Source organism: Panthera onca, chromosome F1 (assembly GCF_046562875.1).
Source record: "Panthera onca isolate mPanOnc1 chromosome F1, mPanOnc1 haplotype 2, whole genome shotgun sequence".
Classification (NCBI taxonomy): Eukaryota; Metazoa; Chordata; class Mammalia; order Carnivora; family Felidae; genus Panthera; species Panthera onca.
The window spans coordinates 49656351-49683298 of NC_138355.1; the positions used below are offsets into that span (position 1 = coordinate 49656351).

The window sequence follows — 26948 nt, forward strand, 5'->3', positions numbered from 1 at the left end:
AGAGCCACAGAATTATGAGAAAAAATATTGTTGGTGTGTTAAGCCTCTGGTTCTCGAGGTGTGTGTGTGTGTGTGTGTACGATTATAGACTGTATAGAAATAGTACCTTGAAATGGAGCAATGTCATAACAAAAACCTAAAATACTGCTTTGTCTTTGTGACCAGCAGCAGCAGGAGAGGCTGGTACTAGAGGAGGAACAGCAGGGAGAGGCCTAATGTCAAGCCTGGAGGAACATCAAACAAACTGCTACTGTGTCTGTAAAAGTGGTGAGGAAACTGCTGTGGAGGATGGGATACTGGGGACCCAAATGTGTAGAGACAGAACAACCGGGCAACATGAAAGTTCCCGGAAAGACAGTAACTGTACCTAAGGAGCTAGAGGATCTGGCTAAGGACATGTTCTAGCCACATTTGCAAAATAGCTGCTGGCTTCTTTTAGCTGGGTAGGATAAGGTATGAGAACAAAGAGAAGAGATAAAAATGAATCATTCATGTTGCAAGGTCAATTTGGAGGGAAAAAATGGAGGCGTCACGACCAGCTGGTTTGGAAAATAAAGCTTTTCCATCTCAAGTCTCTGGGTCTGGCAAAGATTCTGAAGCAATAAGTGGCCTCAAGGTAAAGATCAAAGCAAAGATATAGTAGCAAAGGCTTTTCTAAAGATCTCAGAGAGATTTAAGCTGTGCCTAATAGATCTTATCAGCTTGACAAAAATGGAATTCAAAAAATCATATGAATATTGTTACATAGTTGCCTGACACCCCTAAGGTAGAGAGAAGTTTGTCATGAAATTAATGTGACTTTTGGGGCAGGGAGTAAGCCTTCCAAAATGTCATAGGAAACTCACAAAGTTATTTAAATAAGGGTACTATTAAAAACGCTGCCAGCTTGGACTGAGAAGCAGGGGCTGAGGAAATTCGAAATTAAATGAGGTCTCTTGGCCCCATTTCTGAAACAGACACCGCAGGAGGGTTGCTTTGCTGCAAACATGAACCATTTCTTTTGAAACAGGATGGACAGTCTAAAGGGTAGAGCCAAGAACTACAGAGAAAGCCAGGCTAAGAAAGTGCTCCTAGGGAGCAAAACTGGGGCCCAAATCAGAGACCATTCCCTGCTGTTAGGATAAGAAAACCGGAGACATGTGCCTGACTTTCACAATTTCTCTGAACAAGCTCTTCCTCTCTATTGTTTTAAATGGGAGCACACATTCGTTTTCTATTGCTGCATTATAAATTACCACAAACCATCGCCTTAACAGAACGTAAATTTATTATCTCACAATGTCTATGGGTTAGGAGTCTGGGTACCAACAACTTGCCACGTTCCCTGTTCAGAGTCTCACCAGGCTCAATTCCAGGTGTTGAGCAGACCCATCATCTCTTCCGAGACTCAAGTAACTCTTCCAAGATTACTGTTGGCAGAATTCAGTTTCTGGTTGCAGGACGAAGGACCTCAACTACTAGAGAACACCTATCATCCCTGCCACACGGTTTTCTCTACGAACTGGTAGTGTGTTTCCTTCTAAATCAAAAGAAGCATGTCTCTGATGCTTCACCTTCTTTTAAAAGACTCACCTGTTCAGATCAGGACCACTCAGGGTAATCACCACTTTGATTAACTGAAAGTGAAGTGATCAGTAATCTAATCATATGAAAGACCATCATATTCTCTGGTCCCATCCCCACAGAAAGAGAAACAACTATTCAGGGCATGTACACTAGGAGGAGGAATCTGGGGGGGGCATCTTAGAATTCTGCCTACCACAGAGTGTAACCATTTGGAAACAGTATGCAGGCTGGATAACTTGTCTTTTTGCTTCAGAGAACTTTGAAAGAAGAGGACGTACATCGTGTACATACAGACTTGATATGCTCACAAAATAATGGATTATGATCCTGAATCCATGATTAGATTAAACTTGGGGGACCTTATAAGTGAGTATACATTAAATGTGAAGGGTTAGGAGTCATTTGGGTCCAGTGACACAATGTGATGGACTGTTAAAATAATACCCATACCCATGCATCACTGTTCTCTATATCCATGTACTTATGAGGTTTCCTTTCCATTTACATTGAATTAGTCTTGCTTTCCCCAACATATCAGCAAATATCACGCAGACACTTTAAAAGTGTTCGTGCTTCCCGCTAAAAAATCAAAGAACTATAAACCCATGTTGAACTCTTGATAGTAGGTTCATTTTCCATAGTGATGTGGATTAGTGAGTCTGAATCAAGTACTTCATTTGTATTTGAAGATTAAGCAAATGATAAATGTAGGAAATGGGAGATTTGTTTCTTTCTGTTGGAAAAGGAAATTACAAATATTTTTAAAGAGATGCTAGAAGAACCTTGTGCTAATTAGATTAGAATTGGAGGATTCTAATGTCTGTCTATGGTTTTTAATACCCACATACAGGTAGGTAAGTGGGTGGGTTGATAGATAAGATAGATATCAACACATGTTTGCTGATGATACATAGAAGCAATGACAGCCTGGGAGCAATGAAAATATCAATACCCAGATGTTTTCTAAATACCATACCCTAGTTATAGGAAGCAAAGCTTCTTAGAGAAATTGAAGATCCCAGAGGTGGAGCAGAGAAAGTATAAGATTATCATGGAATATCTTAGTATGAAAGGAATAAAAAACTACCAAAGGTTGATGCAGATAGATCTAAAGATTACAGAAGACTGCTTGAATTTCCCATTGTAAAAAAATGGCAAATAGCTATCCTACTTATATCCTATGCTAAAAAACATGAACTCCCATGATAGAAAAATACCACATGCAAAATACTAATTGGGCAAAGAAAAATAAAGTCTCAACAATATGACTGATCCTCAACATTTCAAAAGGCAAACTCTGATAATGTGGGCTATTACACATGTTTGTTTTCAGCACATTTTCCAAAATGTATTTTTGGTCGTAAGAATAATACATTAAAGAAAGTTTATCTCTTTCAAATAAAATGTGAATGTGAATATATTACCTGTTTTTCTCAGAAATTATTTCAATATTTGATCTCCATGATAATAACAGTGCTGTTCAAAGCATCTCACATACAATAATTAAACCTCAACACTTACCCTATTTATTAATATTATTATTTCCTCAACTGTAAAGATGAGGAAAGTGAGACACAGTAACTTTCTCAAAACCATGCAGTTAGTTAATGGTACAGCTGGGATATAAGCCAAGGCAATCTCACTCCTGATGTTAGATTCTTACCCATTACACTGTTCAGCCTTTAATTGTGATAATAATGGAATAATATCTTCCCCAAATAACCATTGCCAGCTACCTTTCCCCTAGATAAGGAAATACTTACACCTTTTAAAAAGGAAGTGTACCAAAATCCTCATTTATTTATCATGACCCGATTTGCTTCTCTGGCTATTATGCATTTGGGGAATCCATTAAAGCTACTCTCTCATCTCAGTAAGTAAGTAAGTCAGTAAATAAATAAATACCTCCTAATAAGAAAAGGTTAACTTCTGTTGTTCATCCGTTACATAAACTATTATTAACTGAACTTTTTCATGTCCCAAATCTGATTCTGTCAAGGGATGTTTTCATTAAATGAAATCATCACCTTGGTAACAATATTTATAAACCCCACACTTCAAAACAAGCTAAATCATATTTTTTAATTGTGTGTTTAATTCCATCAAATGTTGAAACTTCTAAAGACATTTAGAATGCAGAATACAGTTTAAATTTCTCTCAAACAAAAACAGCTTTAAAATAATCCACCTAAACTAAATATTCTGAATACATACTGCTTGATGTTGATGTTCGCATCACAGAAACAGCCACAAGGTATATAGTCATGTATATAATACATGTATATCAACACATATATAAACAGTATATACACAGAGGTAGTATATAACTGTCAGTGTGAGTTAAAATAACAACAAGTGAACATCAGCCAGCATTGTATACTTAATTTGGAAGCTTTTTAGATATGCACTTAAAGTGATTGAAAGGATTCACAAGATCCTTACATGCTCTCAAATACATTTTTCTAGCAAATAATTATCCTCTGAAAATGTTATCATAGGGTTCAAGCTCATGTATTATTTAAAAAGCAATCTTGTAACTCATTCAACTGTTCATAGGTAAAAATCTATTAGATAACAGTAGCAGAGGCACAGAGTTCTTCCCCCCACCCCCAGGAAAACCAAAGATAACCAACATGGTCTTTAGAAGACCATGCTTACTCTAATAATAATAAAAACCCTGTTTATGAAAAATAAATAAATGACAGTTATCACTATCCCTAATGTTATAATAATATTTAAATTTATTTTTGATAGATCAAAACAAAATGTTTATCACTAAATACATTTTGTTATTGAATTATAAAAGAATAATCTAAAAACTCCAAATAGCACCCACACATATCTCATTAATAAATCATATTCCTTTTCAATTTAAGTTTACTTCTGCTAAGGATAGTTTTCCATTTTCATTGTCTGAAATTTTTGAAACTATAGGGACATAACAAAATTAAAATAAAAAATAAGACTACCTATAGATTAAAAGTGAACAGCACTCATTTTTTTAATCATAGTTGATACTTAATGTTACGTTAGTTTCAGGTGTACAGCATGATGATTCCACAAGTCTATAGGTTATGCTATGCTCAGATGGTAACTACCACCTGTCTCCATACACTATTGCAATACCGTTGACTATATTCCTGATGAACAGTAATCATTGTAATAATTGTGTGTGTGTGTGTGTGTGTATGTATATATATATATATATATATATATATATATATATATATATATATATATATATATATATATTCAGAGCGTTTGTGTGTGCATGCACGTCTTCAGACCAAGATCTATAGAATTTATTCTCTTGATTTTGAGATTTAAGAATATATCACCTGGTGGGGTGCCTGGGTGGCTCAGTGGGTTAAGCGTCTGACTTGAGCTCAGGTCATGATCTCACAGTTCATGAGTTTGAGCCCCGTGTCTGGCTCTGTGCTGACAGCTTGGAGCCTGCTTCTGATTCTGTGTCTCCCTCTCTCTCTGCCCCTCCCCTGCTAATGCTCTGTCTCTCTGTCTCTCTCAAAAATAAACAAACATTAAAAAAAAAAAGAATATATCACATAGTGAGAATGAGTCTCTTTTGAGAGATACTCAACTAGAAAATCTACATAAAATACAAAAGAAAACATAACAAAAACAGTGTTTGAAGACACAGGTAAATTGATGAGGCAATTCAACTTTAGCAGAAAAAAAAATCACAGACATGAGAAATCTCTCAAAAAGGAGGCCATCATACTGCATCAATATTGTCTTACAGGATATTTGCTGATTCCAGGCAAATCGGAAGTTGTAGGTGTGGGCTGGGCACAGCACTGACAGTTTTACATTAGTTGAACAGAAAAAAAAAATTAGAGACTTAAAGGCTGAGGACTCTAGTGAAACAAAAATGGAGAACTGAGGTCAAAAATGTACCAGATGTTCTACCAAAATTATTATGGAATTTTCAAGCAGTATAGAGTGGAGACTAAAATGCAAGGCAGAGATTTTCTGTAAACTATCATAGTTTTCTGAAGCCCTGAGGTGTTGAGAAGACAAGTTTTATTCTTATCTTGCCAGGCTGGTGGGTCCCTGATAAATACAACAACTTATGAAACTGCTGGGCAGGTGAGACCACAATGTAAAATGCAAGCAGGAGTAAATAGTAAGTGTCTAAAACTGTAAATTGGGTTAAACTCAGCTCAATCCCCGCATTACCCATTTTGCAAAGAAAAGAGTGATCTCTCTCTAGAGGCATTTACATCATCTAGAATTTTTATAATTTTTTTTGTCACAACGTCTGGCTTTTAATAAAAATTTTGCCAAGCAAACTAAGCACGACACAAATGAGGGTAACAAAAAATGTCAACAGAAGTTTACCTACAGATGATCCATATATTAAAATTATCAAAGACTTTTAAGGTTCTATGCTTAATAAGTTCTAGTTAACAAAAAATAAGATTGACAAAATAGATAAAAATTTAGAGCACTTCTCCAAAGAATTGGGATTCATAAAAAAGTCAAAGATAATTTCTGGAAGTGAAAAATACAATAACAAAAGTTAAGAATGCAGTAGATGGGTTTTAAATTTTCATCCTAAAGTGCTGACTGTCAATCAAAAGGGTCATATTCCACTAAAATATTTTTCAAAGTCAAAGTAAAATAATATTTTTGAGCACACAAAAACCATGTGAGCATTTGCCTTAAAGAACTATTATAATAGCTTGTAATATAAAATATAAAAATAAATAAAAGCAAGATGTGTAATAGTCCTACATTGAACACTATAAAACTTAACTGAGAGAAATTAAAGATGACATAATAAATGAAGGGATACCCCGTGATATAAATTAGAGAGTCAGTATTATAAAGATGTCAATTCACCTCAAATTCTATGTATAGATTCATCAAAATCACAATCAAAAGTACAGTATTTTTAAGTTGAAATGCTATTTTTTTAATGTATATGCCAACATGAATAACCTACGACAGCTAGAACAAACCGGAAGAAGAAACAAACTGGAAAACTTATACTACCGGGTATCATAACATTATAAAGTTACACTGGTTAGAATACAGTGATACCGCCAGATAAATAGAACACAGGAAAAAAATAGATAATCTGGAGACAGACTTTTTTTAAAAGATTTTTTTTAAGTTTATTTATTTATTTTGAGAGAGAGAGAAAGAGAGAGAGAGAGAGAGACTGAGGAGAGGAGGGGCAGAGAGTGAGGGAGAGAGAATCCCAAGCAGGCTCCACACTGTCAGGGTGGAGCCTTACATGGGGCGTGAATTCTCTGTGAGATCATGACCTAAACCAAAATCAAGATTCAGACACTTAACTGGCTGAACCACCCAGATGCCCATGGAGACAGATTTTTATCTGAATTATAAAAAGGAGCCACTTAATTGCTACAGGGAAAAAAATAGTCTTTTTAATAAATGATGCAAGGTCAATTGGAGATTGATTTTATATATATATTAATATATATATTATATATATATATATAAATATATATATATATTTATATTTATATAATATATATATATATATACACACACACACACACCAACTGATTATATATCACATAATATTAACTTTAGATGGATTGTAAATCTAAATGTGAAAGTTAAGACAATGAAGTTTATAAAAGAACACAGAGGAGGATATATTTATGACCTTAGGAGTAAATAAAGATTTTAAATTAGGAAACAAAAATTACTCAATATAAAGGGTAAAAAAGGAATTGATAAACTGGGCTATAATAGAATAGTTAAATAGTAACATATAATATATATTCCTTACATATTAATAACAAAAAGACAAACACAATGGAAAAATAGGTGAATGATTTGAATACTCATTTCAAAAAAGAGGATATTTGAGTAACAGATAAACATATGGCAAATTGTTCAACTTATTGGTAATCAAGGAAATAGAAATGAAACCACAGCAAAATATTGCTCAAACCAACCAAAATTGCTAAAAAAGCAAAATATGGAGCAAGTATAACCCTTATTTACTGATGGTAAAATTTTAACCTGATACACATCTTTGGAAAATTATTTGGCTATAACTACTGAAACTAAGTAGACAACACATTCCTACACATATACATAACAGAAATACAAAAACTTGTCCAATGAAACACTGAATTTTTATTACCATAAAGACTGAAATATAATAAACATCTGGATGGTTACTAACAGAAAAATGAATGCTTATAACATGATACACAAGAGTACCACAGACCGAGCAATGAGAATGAATGAACCATTGCCATGTAACAGGAATGGATCTCACAAACATAATACTGAGGGGGTAAAAAGTTAAGAAATGTAAACGTGTCCTGCATTATTTAATTTATTTTAAAAATGCAACACTATGGTGGGTGAGGTAGGGATGTCAGTGTTACTTTGGGGTGAAAGAGTGATGGGGATGCAAGACCAGTTTCTTGGATTCTGCCAATCAATGCATTTTAGATCACATACACCTCCATCTACATTTTAAAATCACATTTTTAATATACAAAACGTTTTTTAAATGAGGCAAATAGAAACATCATGAATCTATAGACAGATAAACAGAATTTGGTTACAATTGAGTCCTGGTTGTATGAGCATGTTCACTATGTGGAAAATCATACAACTTACGCATTATGACTTACACATTTTTCTATAAGTAAGTTTTACTAGAATGGATTTCTAAAATAATGCCTTATGCTTATCTTGAAAGGAAGAAGTATTAAATAAAAGGTGCTAGAGTTATTTTCTTGACAGGAAAAAAATATATTTTCCTCTTCACATCACAATTTTCTTCAGGATGTACTCCAGATACATTAAAGGAATAAATATAAAATAAAATTATTTAATTAATTTATTTTTTTTGAGAGAGAAAAAGAGCGAGCATGAGCGGGGCAAGAGACAGAGAAAAAGAGAGACAGAGAATCCCAAGTAGGCTCCATGCTGTCAGGACAGTCCAGCATAGGGCTCGATCTCACAAACCATGAGTTCATGACTTGAGCTGAAATCAAGAGTTGGACACTTCACCAAGTGAGCCCATAAAATATATTTTTTAAATGTATGACAGTATTTATAGACCCTTAATATAATATTTCTGTGTGTAAATTTTAAAATGAAAATAGTAAATATACATAAAATTATAAATACTAAAAAGATGTATAATCTGAGGAAAGCAATAGAAGTACAATAAAATATTTGGATTTCAATATATTGATATTCACAGAAAAAATCAATAAAAACCTCTATGAAGTAAAATACTTTTTATCATTCATATTACTCACTGAAAGAATATTTCATGAGGTCACCCGGGTGGCTCAGTCAGTTGAGTGTCTGACTTCGGCTCAGACAGTGCAGAGCCTGCTTTGGATTCTCTGTCTCCCTCACTCTCTGTCCTTCCCCCCTCATGCTCTCTCTCTCTCTCAAAAATAAACATTAAAAAAGAGTATTTCGTGGATAACGTTACAAAGTAATTATTTAACCATCAAATATTTTTTTAGCACCTAGGTATGGTGGACGCCATGGAATGGATTAGATATAAAGTGATGAGCAATTTATCAAAGAATTTACATTCTAATAAAGACATTAATAATATAAACAGGGAAATAAACACATAACTAACATTGTAAAAATGATTGGAAGGAAAAGGAGGCAACATTTAACAGAGACTTCTAGGGTTTACACTGGGCTTCCTGTGGTCTTCTCCTCTCACGCTTGCCTCTGACTCTACTTCCCTTTTATTTTTTTTATTTTATTTTATTTTTTTAATTTTTTTTAACGTTTATTTATTTTTGACACAGAGAGAGACAGAGCATGAACGGGGGAGGGTCAGAGAGAGGAAGACACAGAATCTGAAACAGGCTCCAAGCTCTGAGCTGTCAGCACAGAGCCCGACGCGGGGCTCGAACTCACGGACCGCGAGATCATGACCTGAGCCGAAGTCGGCCGCCTAACCGACTGAGCCACCCAGGTGCCCCTCTACTTCCCTTTTAGACCAACTTTTCAATGTGGAGTGTCTCAGGTTTTAGTCCTAGAAATTCTTCTCTTACTATTACACTCAAACTATGATTTGTCTGGAATCAATGATAATTCTACCACTGGACTAATCCTATGACTTCTAATGGCATATATACCTTGATGACGCCACAATTTTTTCTCTGGTTCAAATATTTCCCCAAACTATATACAGTAAAACCTTGGTTTGTGAGCATAATTTGTTCCAGAAATGCTTGTAATCCAAAGCACTTGTATATCAAAGCAAATTTCCCCATAAGAAATAATGGAAACTCAGATGATTTGTTCCACAACCCAAAAATATTCATATAAAAATGATTACAATACTGTAATATAACACAAAATAATAAAGAAAATACAAAATATAGGGGCACCTGGGTGGCAGTGGCAGTTAAACTTCTGACTCTGGCTCAGGTCATGATCTCGCGGTCTGTGAGTTTAAGCCCCACATCATCATCTGTGCTGACAGCTCAGAGCCTGGAGCTTGCTTTGGATTCGTGTCTCTCTCTCTCTCTGCTCCTTCCCCACTCATGCTCTCTCAAAAATAAACATTAAAAAATTTTTAATAAAGAATAAAATAAAAACAAAATACAAAATATAAAGAAAATTAAACAAATTCACCTGCACTAACCTTTGAAAACCTTCGTGGCTAGTGTGAGGGAGACAAGAGAGAGGAGGGTAATTGTATAGGACGACTTTCACTATCATGAATGGAATCACTGCTATCTATTGGTCCAATGGAATCTTTTTCTTTTTGTGAAACTTTAACAAGGAATCTACCCAATGACCTAGAATGAAGCAAAGCATTCCTAAGCTTACTCTTGCATGGAAAAGTAAAGGACTATCCATAGGTGCTTTGAAGTGATAAAAAATACACTAGAGCCATTTGTGGACACATTCCAACATTCTGAAAAATCATTAGTTTCTGCCAAACACCACAGTCTGAGACTGAGCATTCAAGCATGGGAGATGATCACCCACAATCCTGCAGTGAGTGAGACAGAGAAGAACCATTGGCTCAGTTGTGATCATGTGATGTTTGCTATCACATACTATTTGTATTGCAAGACATTGCTCATTTATCAAGTTGAAATTTATTAGAAATGTTTGCTTATCTTGTGGAATACTCATAGAACAAGTTACTCGCAATCCAAGGCTTTACTGTATATCCTTCCACTAAGTACACATGTCCAAAATGGAAATCTTGATATCCCATACCCAACATGATCCATCCCCAAATTCTTACTTCATTATATGTCAATCCTATTCATGCAATTGCTTAAGCCAAAAACCCTATAAGCATCCTGACTGCTCTTTCTCATACTCCAGATAAAAACAGAAGAATATCCTGTGGTGTCTGGGTGGCTCACTTGGCTAAGCATCCAATCAAGCCCCACATCAGGTTCTGCACTGACAGCATGGGGCTTGCTTGGGATTCTCTCTCTCTCCTCTCTCTCTGCCCCTCCTCCCCCCCACCACTGTCTCTCAAAATAAATAAATGTTAAAAAAAAAAAAAGTAAAACAGAAGAATATCCTGTCCTCTGCCTTCAGAATATATCCCATGTCTGATCATTTATCAACAACTGTACTGTCATGTTAATCCAAGCCACCACCATCACATATCCAACTATGCAATAGCCCCCATATTGGTATCCCTTATTTATATTCTATAGTATATTCCCCTTATAATCATTTCTCCATACATCAGTCTGAATAATCATTTCAAAACACAGATCTGATGGTGTCTCTTCACTGCTTACAATCCTCCAAAGTTCATACTTCACATAAAATTGGTAATCTTTACTATTTTCCAAAATGCCCTACATGATCTGGCCACAACACTCTTTTTCAGGAATCATTTTCTACTGTTCTCTCCCAGATGACCATGTTCCAGCCACACAGGCACCTTGCTCTTGGTACTGAGCATATGTTATCTTTTAACAACAACAATTAATTCCTTCTAGAGAAGGTTTGTATATTTGTATTTGCCTCATTTAGAATAGGTTCTATGTGTAAGCATTCACTAAACATTTCATATTGGTGATGTTGCATGGCACACATTCTTTTGAGTCAGTTCCTGTTTATCCAATATCAGTTTACAAAATTTCTATTTTCCTTCTATATTCAGACAGTATCTTCCCAAAGAGAATAATTAACTCAGACTTCTTTCTGAAAGTTGACAATTTTCTTGAAAGTCTCATATATTCTTTTTCTAAACTATATCAGATTCTAGAATTCTATTATTAGGAAATGCTTTAGTTAAAAAAAAAAAAGGAGGGGGGAATTGCTTTAGGAGAATAGTCACCCAAATTAATAATATGGAGTTAGTTTGTGTACATTCAGAAAGGAAAAAAAACAATCACACTTAAGTCCATATTACACACCATGTTTCAGAAAGGCAATGCAGTTAAGAATTCAACAGCCCTCATGACATTAAAAGGAAATGTTCATACAATTACTGACTTTATGGTTCTTAGTTTTTTCCTGAGGGAAAGTCAATAAAGGAATAAAGGAAATATACTTTTAACTATATTGGCTTTATATGAACATTTTGTTTATTTTAATTGCTAATATTGTTTAAACATACATTTCTTTTAACTTAAAGCCCCATTATCAGCATCCTATTGTTGATGAAATAATGGATTGGTTCCATTTAATTCTCTCAAATTGGCTAATAAATGAATAATAAATTAAGTTACTGCTCCTTTATAGTTTCCCGCCTTCTCTCACATATTTTCTTCTGTGGTTTGTATCTACTTTCTTCCACTGATAATATGTTTCAATAAAAAGATTCATAGTCATCATTCTCCCTGATCCTGAGATAGATTCTTCCTTGTTAATATATTAAGATTAACATATTAACGTTGGTCTCCTTCTCAATTGTTCACAAATGTGGAACTAACTACTAGATGCCCAATCTTTCTCTCCCTGATCAACAAGATACCATCTGGATAAAAGAATTTTGTATTTGCAAAAGCATAGGGATTAGAGATAGTGGCTTGTAATCCCTTTTACCTGCCCAATATGGTTCAGCCAGTTTCTGCAGAATACCTCCATCCCTTTTCTTATTCCTGTGTACCTTGTGGGCTACATGTTTTATCCCTCAAAGAGCACTATAGAAACGAGGAAGCTAAAAGAGAAGGAAAGGGTGAAGCTATACCTGCAGGCCACAAAGGAAGAAGAAGAGGAGATTAGAGTCAGAAAAGGAAGGGTATCTGCTTTGTTCTTCCTAGTCCAATATTTGGTAACAGATCTGTGCTCTAGTTCTGTCTTACTCTTTCTCTTCACTTTACAGCAAAATTACTAGAATGTGTTTCTTTGTGTCAGACAAGTTGACTGTTCCCCTCAGTTAACACTGAAGTTTCTCCTTCTTCCTCCAGTTACTGGCCACATCTGAATAACCTCCCCTCCGACCTCCCTAAATCTGATATCAACAAATTCTGGCAAGGAACCAAGTTTATTTGCTATAACTCTATTTGATCTTAGACTCTTATTACCAGGCCCCTCCCTCAGGGGTCTAAACTCAAACTCTATCTCCTGTAATTCCCACTAGTATATAGGTAAAGCTCCCACTCCCACATTGTCCCCACTTTGGGTTGTGTTTTTTTACTTATAGGCAAACATAAGATTGGCACTCTCTATCACAAAGCTACTTGGACAACAATGGAGCTGAATATTAAGCTGAATAATGATATTAATTGTCAAACCCACCAAGTCCACTATGAAAATGTAAGCATCCTGATCTGGGAGGACTAGGAGACTGAGACATGAGTTTGAGAAAGCCAAGTATATGCACTAAAAAAAACCCTTGAAATCCTAGGCTTCCTTCATTCACAGGACCTTCAGAAGTAGCCTACTTCTTTATCTTTCAAGACAACATGCTTCACTCAGGTTTGACTCTGCCTCACCTCCTAGCCATAAGATCAACAATTAGGATGGTCACTACACAACCTGACAAAGGGCAATGTCAGCTAAAGGAGGAATGATACTATCTCTTCAGTGATCTGGAGGACTTAGTCCACATATACTGATGGGGGAGGAGTGGATCTGGTAAGAATTTGAACAAAAGGTCAGAACACGGAGTTGGCAAATGTTATCAATATGGTAGCAACCTCCTGGGTTTAGAGATTAACAACATCAACCTACCAATTGACTATAATTTTAGGAAAGTGCCTTACAGACACTTTCGGTGAGTAGGGTACTGGCATTATTAGGAAAAAAGTGGTAGATGTTCTTGGTATGTCAGAGCTGATGGTAGGATACATTATCATAAATTTGACCATTTGAGCAGCACAGGGCATGACATAAAGGAGACAATAACGATGTTTAACTATCAGAGGCAAATTGTTTGCAATTATTATAAAGAATATCAATATCCGAGTAGCAAACAGGTGAACGAATCCTTAGAAATCCTTGGGGATGGTCAAGAGACCATGAATTCCCTCGAGATAAAACATATAAGTAACCAAAAAAGGTACTGTTTAATCTACACAAAAGAAAAGAGCCTGGGCAATTCATAGCTACCTTGGTTTAAAGTCACAAACTATGCCAATTCAGATCTGAACCAGTTTTCACAACTTAAACTGACTGACTAAAGAAGTAACCAGGAGTCCAGGAGAAGGAACAGACAAAATTATGGCAATTATACACTGCAATGCATCCCTCAGTTCTCCCCCCAAGGACTTATGGCTATTTACTAGAATGACTTTACTCACAAAATGGGACCCCCAAACTTTTCAAAGAATTTTGGCTTTGACAATATAAAGACTCTGGTCCCTACAAAATAAAGCTTCCATGAAGTAGTATAACAACTGTGCAAAAAAACATAAAAAGCCATAACTGCTGCCCCAATCACTTTTTTCTCTTTGTTCAAGGAATCACCAATCTGATTCTCAGAAATTAATGCTTTGGTTACAAAATGAGGGAAGGGAGGCAAGAACTGTGAAATGTTTGAGATTTTTACCTTGCTTATAAAACAAGGAGTTATCCTGACACAGTTTCATAGATGTTAGCAAGAAACATTAGACTTCTGAGTCAGAGACAAAGAACTCTGTTACTCAAGGCACAATAGATACCTTAACCTTCCTGTTACCATCAGTTCCTTCCACCTACCATCCCCCCAGGCAATATGAAAAGGCCCATCTGATGTCCTGAATGTAGAGGTTTTGGATTATATCTGAGGAACCTCAAGCTTAGAAAGCTCCAATCTCTTAAACTGGGGTGTTTGCAAGCCGGCCTAACTATTGCCATGGAAAGACAAATTATACGGTAAAGAAATCCTTATGCCCTCTCCCCTGGAGTGAGATACTATCTCTGTCTTCCAATGATGTTTGCTGTATAAACATCCTTGAAAAGATAGTTCAAACAACACAACTTAATAGAAGTCATTCAAGTATGAAACAGATCTAGGGAGAATTATCTCCTAATAATAACCAACCCTCATTTCTATATCAAATCACTAGAATTTCCCCATACATGTATACTGTCTGCCACTCTGATTCTGATTTGACTGACAGGGCCGAAACCAAATCAGTTTGAAATGTTTTATGTGGCATTTAACTAAAGCTACTACCAATACGACCTTAACAGCAAAATGATAACAACTTGTACTATTGATTCAACCTTGTAGCCCACACTCTCAGCTGAATAAACCCTATAAACCATCAGCATTTAGCTTAGAAAGCCAGGTGGCATTCTCCCTAAGTGTCTGTATTGACCTTTCTACTTGGTCCGAAACATCAATTCAGAAACAGCAGGCTGTATTAAAGATCTCCCAGACTCCACCTTGGACAAAAAGTAAGACAATTCAACCAATTGAGCCTGACCTGTCTGGATGTCTTCCATGATTTTAAATACTTGAAGGATTCTTATGACTAACCCTAAGGTGCAAATCACTATTTTTTCAGGAGGATGAAATTTAATGCCTAGTTCCCCATACAAGAAATACAATCTCAATGATACACAAAATGATACACAAGGTACTTCTGGAAAGAAAGGGGCACTTGCCACGTTGTGGACCCCCCAAGTGGGACTACTTTCATTCTCAGTCATTTCATGGAGTGGAAATGTCACCTTGCTATTCGCATGAACAAACAGGACAGACTAGAATGACTTTCTTCGAGAAGTTTCTCCAAAAACAGATGAGACTCAACAATTCCAAGTGAACTAGGAAGAAACCATATGGTCTACCAGTTGGCTGGGGTGCACTTTAGACATACTATCAACCTGTGCCCTGCAGGTCAAACTTGAGGAACCCCAAAGAAAACTTTTGGGTTTTGTTGCAGTTATTGCAATGTTACCATTCCCATAGGAGAGTAAAACATTTTTATTTCTAAAATAATTATAAAAGGTTAATCCTTAGAAACTTATAGTTTTTAAATATAACTGAAGTGATAAACATACTTTTTATGTCTCTATCACATGTAGCAAAATGGCAGTAGACTACCAAAAATTCACATATGAATTAGTCTGTTTATAAAGTAATATTTTACAATTAACATAAATACTTATTTTTCTACATATATTAGGGAGTAATTAAAATGACAACTTGGGCAATATTAGAGCTCTGGCTTAATTGAGGGATGTTTGGCTGATTACAAACAGTGTATTCATTTTATAAAAATGAAATTCTAATTAGTGTTGGCTTCCTGTCAAAATCAGTAATTAACAAAGTTGTCAAAGTCAATCCTATTATTCATCTTGATAATGAAATTATTTAAACATCAAACATGAATGTTCTATTAGCTTGAGGAGTATAATTGTTGTTAACATTGCTCATAGGGCTTAATAAACATATCACATCAGCTACACTATCTACCTAAATACCTGTACACAGATGCTTATGATTAAGAACTTGTGAAGCTTTGTAAGATTAAGTATGTGACTGAGATTGTGTTACAAATAATATTTTTCTTGAGTTGGTACATGTGACATGAGAAAATATGGCTCTATTTTTCTGAAAGTGAATCAGAATGTGTTTTTATGATCTGCAAAACTAACCTGCATTTATTTAAACTGTTCAATTTTATGACTTTGGCATATCCATGAAACCATTATCCATTACTAAACATACCCATCAATGCTGAAAGGTTCCTCCTGCATATTTAATTCCTCCTTCCAGCCCTTCCCCATCTAAACCCTGTTTCCAGGCAACCACTAATCTGTTTTCATTTCTTATCATATATTTGATTTAATTTATTTTTTTTAATTTTTTTTAACGTTTATTTATTTTTGAGACAGAGAGATAGAGCATGAACAGGGGAGGGTCAGAGAGAGGGAGACACAGAATCTGAAACAGGCTCCAGGCTCTGAGCCATCAGCCCAGAGCCCAACGCGGGGCTCGAACTCACGGACCACGAGATCCTGACCTGAGCTGAAGTCCGACGCTTAACCGACTGAGCCACCCAGGCGCCCCTATTTGATTTAATTTAATATGAATTCAAACACAGAGTATGATTTTTGTCAGGATTCTTTCACAATAATTATTTTGAGATTCACCCATAATGTGTTTTGTACTAGTAAATAATTATTTTTTTGTTGCTAAGTAGTATTCCAATGTATAGCTATATCATAGTTTGTTGATGCGTTCAACTTTTTTTTGGACATTTGGGTTATTTTAAGGTTTTACTATTACAAAGATACTAGAATGGTAATGCACAAGTCTGTGTATTGGGACATATGTTTTTATTTGGTTTGGATAAATACCTAGAAATACACAGATGATGGTAGATCTATCTATATTTTACATTAATTTTTTTCAAACTTCTAAACTTTTTTCCTAAATGAGAAAACTTGTACCATTTTACATTCCTACCCACAGGATATAAAAGTTTCAGTTCCTGCATATCATTGCAAATGGTTGGTATGATCAGGTGTTTTTTTTGTCCATTTAAAAAAATAATTTTTAATGTTTATTTATTTTTGACAGAGAGAGACAGACAGAGTGCGAGCAGGGAAGGGGCAGAGAGAGAGGAAGACACAGAATCCGAAGCAGGCTCCAAGCTCTGAGCTGTCAACATAGAGCCTGACATGGGGCTTGAACCCACAAACTGTGAGATCATGACCTGAGCCGAAGTCAGTTTGTTCAACTGACTGAGCCACCCAGGCACCCCAATTTTTCTATTTTTACTACTCAAATGTGTAGGTAGTGGTATTATATTGTAGTTTTAATTTACATTCCCCTAATGACTAATGATTTTGAACACTTTTCATGGACTTGTTTGCCATCTGTGATTTTCTTTGGTGAGTTATCTGCTAGAAATATTTTGTTCATTTTTTTATTGATACACCATTTTTTATTATTGAGCTTTGAGAATTATAATTTTGTATAGAAGTCTTTTTTTCAGATATGTGATTTTCAAATATTTTCTCCCAGTCTTTATCTTTTAATTCCCTTAATAGTATCTTTTTAAAGACATTCTTATTTTTAATAAGTTCAATATATATATATGTATATATTTATATATATAATAAATCATACTTTGGCATACACATAGGATACATAGTTTTTCTCTAATTTTTATTTTTAGAAATCTAAAAATGTGTAGCTTATTTTCATGTTGATGATACATTTTGAGTTATTTTTATTATACTGTTCAATGTATGCATTTAAGACTCTTTTTATGCATACTGATATATAAATGTCCCAACACTTTTGTTTTAAAAGATTATTCTTCCTATATATTCTTTCTCTATGTACATTATCTCTCTCTCTGTATATAAACATATACATATATACACACATATCTCTGAACTGTCTGCTTTCTTTCATTCATCTGTTAATCTTATTATCTATCTTTATGTTAGTTCCATATTGACATGGGATATAGAGGTTTATAACGAGTCTTAAAATCAGACATTGTGTATTCTCAAAATTTTTGTTTGCAAAGTCTTTTTGCCTACATTAGGATATCTGAATTTCCAAATAATATTTGAAATCAACTTACCACACTTTCTTTCTATTGTAAATAGTTTATTTTAAATTTTGAGGGTACTTATTGTTAAGTATATTGTTTTTAAATCTAGAAACCATATTCTCAACTACAAGTTCTAGTACTTTTTTTGTTGTTGTTAAATTCCATTGAAGTTTTTACTTAGCCAAGGGTGTATTCTGTAAATAAAAACTATTTTACTTCTTACTTTATTCTTAGCCAGAATGCTTTTATTTTTATTTTTTTCTTACTGCATTTGCTAGCCCTTCCAATTCAGTATGAAATACAAGTGATGAAAGCAGACATTCTTCCTTTTTCCCTGACCTTTAAAGTATTTAGTCTTAATCATTACACATGACATTAGCATTAAGTTTTTCACAGAAGCCCTTTGTCAAACTTCCGTTAAGGAAGTTCCCTTGTATTTCTATTTGTTAAGAGTTATTAGGAATGGCTTTTAGATTTGCCTATTTTCTATGTTGTTGGACTTACTGTCATAAAATTGCTAATTATAGCCCCCTTATTAACATTTTACTCTCTGTACAACCTGTAGTGATGTAACCTTCTCATTTCTCGTATTTGTCATGCGTGTTTTCTTTTTCTCATCAGTCTCGCCAGAGATCTGTCAATATTACTGATCCCCTGAAAGAACCAACTTTTCTCTTCCGCTATTTTAGAGCCAGCAGCATCCCAGGCTCTACCCCCGCTGCTGATGCCACTGGGACTGCACACCAGCACCCTGACAGTGCCGCCTCAGTGCAGGACATGAAAAAGTATAGCAACATAGAGAAAAACAAAATCAACGTGCAAAAATCAGCAGGATGACAGTAAAATGTTTATTGGAGGCTTGAACTGGGATAGAAGCAAGAAAGATCTATCTTTCCCCAATCTGAGGATGTTGTAGGCTGTACAATTAAAACAGACCCAGTGACTGGAAGATCAAGAAGATTTGGATATGTGCTTTTCAAAGATGCTGCTAGCATTGATAAGGTTTTGGCACTGAAGGAACACAAACTGGACGACAGACCAGTTTGATAGACATCCAAAAGGCCAAAGCTTTGAAAGGAAAAGAACCCCCCATCAGGGTCTTTGTGAGTGGATCGAGCCCAGATACTTCTGAAGAACAATTTAAAGAATATTTTGAAGCCTTTAGAGAGACTGAAAATATTGAATTCCCATGGATACAAAAACACATGAGACAAGACGATTTTGTTTTATCGCGTGTACAGAGTCAGTAAAGACATCATTAGAAAGCAGAGACCATCAAATTGGTTCTGGGAAGTGGATCAAAGTTGCACAACCCAAAGAGGTATATAGGCAGCAACAACAACAAAAAGGAGGAAGTGGTGCGGCAGCTGAGCTGCACCTGCAGGAGGAGTGGTACCAGGCATCATGGATGAGGTAAGCACCACAACTGGAACCAAGGATTTAGTAACTATTATGAGCAAGGATATGGAAATTACAATAGTGCTTATGGCGGTGATCAAATCTATTGTGGCTATGGCAGCCATGCTTATACTGGATATAACTATGACAACTATGGACATGAATGGACAGGGATATGCAGACCACAGTGGCCAACAGAGCACATATGGCAAGGTCTCTGGACGGCATGGCAATCACCAAGACAATTACCATCCATACTAAAGGAGGACATTGAAGAAAATGGCAGGGGGTTTCTAAAGTTAACCCATCTTGTAAGACAGCATTGAAGATTGGTCATCTGTTGATCTGAGATCAGTTGTACAAGACACAACTGTGTCCAAATATATACAGCCACCAATTAGTTTTCTTTGTTTATACGTTGTCTTTTGCTATCTGTTATAACTGGATATAGATTTGTGTTTATATGAATTTTATTTGTAGGATTTCATGTTGAACCTCAAGTAAATGCTTCCTTATGTGAAATAAATAAAAATAAAAGAACCAACATCTGGTTACTGTAATTTTTCCTATTACTTTTCTGCTTTCTGTTTAATAATTTCCATGTTCATTTTTATTATTGTATTTCTCCTTTCTTTGGGTTTAATTTATTCTTCATTTTCTAGTTTGTTTTTGTTTTTGTTTTTATTTAAATGAATGTTGTGGTTCTTGATTTGAGACCTTTCTTCTTTTCTTATATAGGTGCTTACTGTTATAAATCATCTCCTAAATATTGTTTTAGTGGAATCCCACAAATTTGGATAAATAGCGTTTTCAGTTTTATACAGTTAAACATCCAATTTAATTTCATTTCCTCCTCAATGTCTAGATTATTTTATTTCTTTTAAATTTAATATTCAAAAATTTGGGAATATTCAAGATTAATTTTAAATTGAATTCTATTATATTCAAAGAATATACTTTGTATAGCATAATTCTTTTAAAATTTTATTAAACATGTTTTATTGTTCAGACTAAGGAAGGAAAGTCCTGTTAAATATTTGATGTGGACTTTAAAAGAATGTAGCTTCTTTTATTGGTGGAATGTGTGCAAATTTCAATTCATTAAAATGCTGGTGAGTCTGCTACATCCTCAGTGATATTTAGTCTATTTGGTCTATCAAATACTGAGAGTGGTATGAAAATATTTAACTGTAACTGTAGATTTGTCTTCTTCTCCCTGGAGATGTATCATTGTTTGTTCTCTGTATTTTGAAGCACTGTTATTAAGTGTACAATAATATTAGGGTATTTTTATGACCTACATTTTGTTTCATATCTTGTTTTTAAGATATGTTAGGCAGGTCTAGGGTAGCATTTAATCTGTGTCTTTTTTTTTCCCAATATATGCACGACATAGCATTTAGTCTATATCTAAGCATCTTCCACTCCTAAGCAAGAGTTTTTTATGTACTATACCCACAACTCCATAATATATGGTAAAAACAGGCCCAGTTTTTGGTCTTATGTGAGTACTGAGTACTGTTTCCTTTAATCCTTTCTTGTGGCTCTTTTCCCATTCTCAAGGAGTGTCTTCACTACTTCAAGTGTGAGCTCATCATTACTGAAGGGGACCTTCTGCAAATATTTGGAGTTCTTTATGAATCCCTCTCCTTTCCACTCCCTGCCCTGTAAACTTTATCTTTAATGACTTCCCTAAAATCTTAGCTACATCACTTCAACCTAGAGAGTCAGCCAGGCTCTCCCCAGGTACCTGTTCCCTGCACCACAGACTGGAAAATCTGTCAAGGTGGTAGCTGGAGAGCTTCCCCCCTAACCTTGTTTGTTTCCTGTGTTTAAGGATCACTCTTCTATATTACCTAATATTCAATGGCTTGAAAAACATTACTTCATACATTTTGATTTATTTTTTAATTATTTCACTCAGAAGGATAAATTTGTCCCTATTTCCCTATCTTGGCTGGAAGGAGAATTCCTCAAAATGCTTCCTATTAATAGTATTGGAAGATTATTTTGCAGCTCACGATAAGACCTGCATATTTTGTTTTTAGGTACAGAAAAAAAAGATACCTTTTTTATGCTGCTTCCTTTAAATACTAATGTTTTTTTTCAGGAATTCAGTTCCTTCTAAAAATAAGACCTAGGGTATATAATGATGAACTTGTATCCTGTAATAAGGAATATACACAGGGGGGCTTCTATACCTTTTTAAATCAATATCAGATGACAGAAGTTCTTAGATGTATATAACTATACTTTAGATTAAACTTGACCAATAATAAGCATGACTCTAAAAAAGATACAAGAAAATATAATCATGAAATATAATTCTCTTAGGTTAGCAAATAACTCCCCATTTTTATAAACATATCCGTTGAGATACACATATGTCCAAGAATAGGTTGTATTGTATTGTCACACTAGAAAATATGCGAGTCTCTCCAGTAACTAGCTCAGTCATGCTACCGTCAAAAATAGGCATAACACTGGCATAAGCAAAAACACTAATAATGTTAAACATGCTACCCTCGCAAAGTTTATGTCATATTTATTTTATCTGTGGGGAATGGACAGCAGTAGTGTCACCCATGACCTTATTAAACACACACACACACACACACACACACACACACACACACACACACACACAGGAGATTTAATTACTTCTATGTGAAGAAAAGAAACACCCAATTATGTGTGCTTTTCTCACAAAAGAGTCTATGTAAAGCCAAGAAAAGAGAATGGTATCGGGACTGAGTCTAATTAGACTTTTAATCCTTGCTCTTCTGTTTACTAGCTAAGTAAATTGAGAAAGTTACATTTCTAAGCCTAAATTTTCCTCAATTGTAAAATGAAGACATAATAAATTTATAAAAGGTAAATGAGATAAGATAAACTAGACACTAAACACAGAACTGATTTATGAAGATGTTAAACAAATATGTAATTTTAATCATAGGCAGAGATCAACTGAAATTCTGTAAGAATTAACTAGAAATAATAAACATGTTTTTAATGATAATAATTAAATAAAAAATGTCTGGTCTGAAAAGATGATGTTGACCTTTACCCCCCTGCTCTATCCTGCTAAATCACAGTTACAAACTCTGGAAATGACATGAGACAAAACTAAGAAGAAATTCTTAACAGTGGCAAGAAGCAGGCGAACTGTTTTGCAGCCTCAGGACTGAAGAAACACCATGGTGTCAGGCCAACTTGTTATCCCTTCAACTAAGAGATAAAGAACACTCAGACTTCCCTTCTTCCCATTCCTGACCAGCAACAGAAGGCAGCTAGGAAAGTTTATGCCTCTGTCAGATTGGATGAGAATCTTCCTGAAAACCTCAGAAGAACCCAACACTACTAGGAAGGGAAGATGTAATGGGAACCCAAAAATAAGTGGCCAAGGGAAGCACTCTCTTTTGCTGCCAGGGGTGAGCCTTCACTTTTTAGCTAAGAGATTCTAGAGTCTGTAGGTAATGCTTACAAAAGAGACCCAGCTACAGGAAGCATCCCAGTCAATAAGCATCTCCTTCCAGGAAAAGGTTCTCCTCCCCACTCAAGGGTATTGGGGAAGGCCTGTGGAACAAGAAAAAGTGATCCAGTCATAGCAAGAGGGCTTTTCCTAGAAGCCTATTAGTCGTATGTGCTCAAGATTCTCCTGGTCTTCCCAGATATACCTGACAAGTGAGCAGAACAGGCAGAAGGGACCCAACCACAACAAACACCATGATCCAGACAACCACTTTGTTTTCACAAGCCCAAGAGTCTTTTCATCTGCTCGGGAACATAGGGCAGCCAGAAGACTTGGATGGCAGCCTCCAGACTCTCCAACCCCCCCTACTTAGAAGCCAAGCAACCTGTTTCGGCTCTGTTGCATAGTGCCAGCAGAGTCCACTGGGAGCAACAGTAGCAGTAGATAAACCAAGCAGACCAAAAGGCTGAATACAAAGAAAAAATCTTTAAAATAGCCAAAAAGATGATTTATACATAATAAAATTCCAGTTAAAATGGCAGTAAATTCTCATCTGTGAGCATGGAGGCCATAAGCAAGTGGCACAGTATTTTTCAAGAGCTGAGAAAATAAAAAATCATAATAAATAATTTTAAAAAGATGTCATTGGTAAATTGTACAACCAGTGAAATTATACTTCAGAAATGAAGAGAAAATAAAAACATTATCAGGTGAAAGAAAACTAAATGAATCTATCACTAGCAGACCCACCCCTAAAGACTGTTTTTCAAACAAAAGAGATGTGATAAGGAAGTTAACTTAGATCATCGAAAAGGAAAAAGAGACCATGGAAAGAACAGAAAGATGAGTACATACAACAGACTATTCTTTCTTCATGCATTTTATAATCATATTTGATGACTGAAACAAAGATGTTTAACCCCACCTGATACTTAAGACAATGATACTTAAACATGGAAAAGATAAAGGTATCTAACTGGAGTATTTCCCCATTTCACTTGAAGTGGTAAATACTGTTACCAATCGATTCCTGTAAGTATACATGTTATACTATACATATGTTTTATGTAATACCCAAAGCAATCATGCTAAAATGTATGTAAAGAGATACACTAAATAATACTCAATAAATAAGTTGGGATGGACTCCCCAAAATGTTCAAGTAACCCACAGGAAGGAAAGAAAGAAAAAAAAGAGAACTGAAAACAAGATGGTCCAGATGCAACAATTTCTCCTTCACCCCAGAAAGAATGTACCTCCACATGCCCCACACCACTGTATCCCTAGACATTTTTCTGAAGGTAGAAGGCCTCTGAGTGTTTGTTGGAATTATTTCTCACTACCTTACATGCAAATATCTTAACCATAAATCCATAATAGTTGCTAGTTCTTGCTCACCAGGTCCAATCAGCATAATCTTATCAGTACAATGGGCAAGTATGATATCTTAAGGAAGAGAAATGTAGTCAAGTTCTCTGTTTACTAAGTTATGATACAGACCTAGAAAGTTGATCTACCACAGAGACAGGATAGTGAGGATGTATTCGTAGCAATAAAGATAAACACAATACAGCAGCTGCAATTGGAGCTGGTTAAATTTATAATAATTCACTGTCATTGTCTAATATCCATACGTTTTCTGCCCAGGACGAATAGGTGAGTTAAATGAGGATTCAGTGGGAATCACCATCTCTGCATCACTCAAGTCCCAGATGGTGGCACTAGTCTCTACAATCCCTCTCGCAATGTGGCGTTGCTTTTGGTTTACTCTTTCAAGACAGTGGTTCCTACCTGGCTTTTTTTTTTTTATAACAACAATTTCCCTCATTCAGATTAGAGAATCACTGTGAGGATTCTGCTAATTACCAAGTATGTTTATTCCAATTATGCATTCTGAAATCAGGGATATGACCAAACTATGGGTCTGGAGACCCACTTGACCCACTGTGAAGCTACTACTTTGACTAATGGATCAAAGTGATATTTGGACCTCCAGGAATTAGTGTCAATTCAGAGATAGTATCTATTAACCCTTGTAAAGTCTGATTATTTCCTTTTCCCCAAGTGCACATTCGCTGTGGTAATAAGCCATAGGTCCTGTTGGGGAAGGTTGGAAGACAGATTAAAGTAGAAATATTTGGCAGTGTAGTGGGTCTTCCTCAAGGAAACCTGCTTCACCTTCATTCACAGAGTGTGGGTCTGGAAACTGACTTGAGTCTAGAAATTGACGGAGGGACTGTAACTCTTTTTTGATTCAAATTGGACTTCTGCTCACTGGATCTAGAAGTCTTCCCTTTATAAAGCCAAACAAGAATTTAGTAGATGACTATCTATTTCACTTCTTGGGAATCCATGATCAACTAGTCAACAAAATAAGTCTCTGAGTTACATTATTCTGAGTAGTGCTTTGACTCTGCTGTCCATTACAACAACCATGATGACCTTACCTTTGGAAAACAGGTCACCTCTTGGACCCTGCCTCCTGATATCCAGTTATCCCCAGTGCAGCAGTTTTCAATCCAGGGCAGTAGCTTCCACTGTAATTTGTGACCTGCAGGGTAGAGTAACTAATTTGTGACCTGCTAGGGCTCCTCTCACAAATTCCTTTCTTACGATCATGGTGAAATAGTAGGTGAACTGGTCTTAATAAATCCCTTCCTAAAGTTCCAATCTCTAAACCTTTGGATACCTTCCTCTACAGTACATACCAAATCATTTCTGGATTTTAGCCCCCTTTTAGTGTAGGCAACCGTTTTAGCCAAATAACCAAACAAAATGTTAGAGCCCTTTCTAAGCCCTTGAACTACAACAATGAATCAAGAATCTTGACTTAGTGGGCCCACAACAATAAATTTGTCTTGATATAACTTTAGTTTCTTCCATCATTGCCCCATACCCTTAATATTCATTCCTACACTATTATCCAGTATTCTGTCCATATAAATTAGAAAATCTCATGCAATTATTTTGGAGTGTGGTACAACTCCTTATGGGTTACATTGTGTACCTCTCCCTTCAAATTCTTCTGGATATGAGTCTAGTTACAGGCTTAAATGCAAAGAGGGTAGAGGTAGGTCCTGAGGAGAATCAGCTGTCTTCCTAGGCAACTACTTCATGGGAGGCTATTACAAACTTTTCAGGAAAAGCAGGGTTAACGCTCAGACAGGAGTGAAAGGGCTGCTTCTATTGGCAAAAGAGACTCAGAAAAATTTAGGCGTTCAATGTCCTCAGCTTCATCAGCACCTATGCCCTCATTCTAAATTTCAGGATCCTATTCCTTCCCCATCAATGTCCTTAACAGAAGACATCCTGAGAGATGGGATCCAATACTAGTCACAATGCAACATTCCAACCTACCATTTTGAGACATGAAGAAAGTTGACAAATGTTAATTGGAGGGTTGTGATGAGACACAAATTTAAAATCTGTAATGTATTTTATAGAAATCAGTATGCTGCTGAAGTTTTAAAGCTGTGGAAGAATCAGATGGTCACTCTTGTGTTTTATAAAAACAACTCAAGTTGTAGCATCTTTATACGGAAAGACAGGCTACAAAATAGGAAGAAAACCTGGATATAGTGCCA

General features: G+C 35.6%; 1 pseudogene; it reads left to right on the plus strand.

The window, feature by feature from the left end:
- The first annotated feature begins 215 nt into the window (after positions 1 to 215).
- On the plus strand, positions 216 to 20267 carry LOC132685825 (heterogeneous nuclear ribonucleoprotein D-like; annotated as a pseudogene).
- The last annotated feature ends 6681 nt before the right edge of the window (positions 20268 to 26948 follow it).